The sequence below is a fragment of the Pteropus vampyrus genome, unplaced genomic scaffold, assembly GCF_000151845.1.
Source record: "Pteropus vampyrus isolate Shadow unplaced genomic scaffold, Pvam_2.0 Scaffold214, whole genome shotgun sequence".
NCBI lineage: Eukaryota > Metazoa > Chordata > Mammalia > Chiroptera > Pteropodidae > Pteropus > Pteropus vampyrus.
Window position 1 is genome coordinate 598,752 of NW_011888995.1, and position 1,935 is coordinate 600,686.

A 1,935-nucleotide genomic window follows, 5' to 3' on the forward strand; every position below is an offset into this window, starting at 1 on the left:
AGGTAGATGACAGCCAGCCAGCTAGATGATAGATCTTCAGACGGACAGCGGCTGCGTTCCTAGTCTCCGCCCGTCTTGGATAAACAACGTTGCACAGTTTGTGCTCCCCTCCACCTCGCTCTGTTCGGAGACCTCTCTGATCACTGCAGAGCCGTGTGTAGAGACTGTGCCCCTTTTCCTGGCTGCATCGTACTCCTCCGTGTGGACGAGTGGTGATGATGCGCCCAGCGCCCCGTCAGTGGGCATTTGGGTTGCTTCCAGTCTTTTGCTTATAAATTGTATAACATTTGGACAGAAATGGGGCTCGTTATGTTAATGCCTATAACTTGCTCTCTCGTTGAATATTTGATATAATTTGATGTTATATTTGTCTCCTTCGGTAGGAAAAGGCAGCAGATTGGGTGTTTTTGGTGCATCACTGAAAGCTCACGAAAGCAGCCCAGAATGAAGACAGCTGACACACGCAGGGCACGGGACATGCGGTGGACGTTCTGAAGACACGCAGGCTTATTTAATCCCCCCAGGTCTGTGAAATAGGGACCTTCGTTTCTCCTTCCTCATTCTACAGAGGGGGAAGCTGAGTCAGGAGCACCCGGTGACCCGCAGGGCTGGAATACCATGGTCTGGCCCTGGCCGCGGTACCCTGCTGCCTGCTTTCCTCAGGCCGGGGACCTGGGATTTCACCGAGGCAGGACATTCTGTGACGGGGGCAGCGCCTGGCACGGCGCAGGCACACCACAAATATCTGTCGAGTGACTGGTTGAGAGTCATCCTGATTCCCAAGCAGACACGGCTGCAATCCCCACGCTCGGCCCACAGATGGCAGGTGGCCACCTCGGGGAACCGCTCCCTTGAGAACCTGGCACAGGTTCTCAAGGAGAATTCCTTTCCACATAGACACCTTGGGGAGAAGAGTCTTGACTGGTGAGGTCTGATCTGCAGCAGTGATAGGAGGGTCCCCGTCGGCAGAGCAGCAGGCAGGCGGGACCCACAGCCCTGGGGGTCGGTGACTCCCCAGGGGGCGGGGGTGCAGCCTTGTCCTGGGCAGGGGGCGTGGGAAGAGGAGGCAGCGAAAGCGGGACCCTCCACCCGCGGGGAGCAGGGCAGGGCGGCCAGCCTGACCTTCACACGGCCCGTCTCAACGTCGTTTTAATGCGGCCTGTGCAGCTTCGAGAGGAGGGAACCGATTCCTCCGCTCGTTCCTGCCAGGGGCCTGTCCCAGCACGGGAGGCTGACTGCGCGTTTGCTGCAGCCGCCTTCGCGGTGCTGGCTTGGGACTGGCTCTAAAACAAAAACAAAACGTAAACCACAAGACGGCCGGCGAAAAGAGGAGTCTACCGGTTTTGCCAATAGAAAGACTGGTTAGCTTTAGAAAACAGGGTTAACGGGAAACGGAAACACTTTAAGGCCCGGGAGACAGACCAATAAGCTGCGCGTGTGTGTGCATACGTGCGTGTGCGTGTGCGTGTGCGTGCATACGTCTGTGTGTATTATCTGGAATTGGCTCACACCGTTTTGCAGGCTGACGGGTCCCAGTATCTGTAGTGGGAATCGGCAAGCTAGAGACTGGGAGAAGCACTGTTCCTTCCGTCTGAGGGCCATGGACAGGCGTTGACACGTGAACCTAACGATCACAGGCCCCCAGGGGGCTTGTCGACCAGCTGCGCTCGGCAGGCCAGCAGGCCCAGCGCGGACACGAGGAAAATCACTGTCTCTTGTTTTTGGATAAAATGAGGGTCCTTGTAACTGTGACGAGGAGATCGATCTAGGTGGGTGTACTAGTTTCCTGGGGTTGCCTCATCAAAGCACCATAACAGGAGGCTCGGGTATCACAGGGCCCTGCTCCCCGAAGGCTCAGGCTGGGGGCCCCTCGCCCACTCCAGCTCCCAGAGTCTGCCGGCGCCCTTGCTGTGCTGTGCTCGGCGGAGGCCTCCC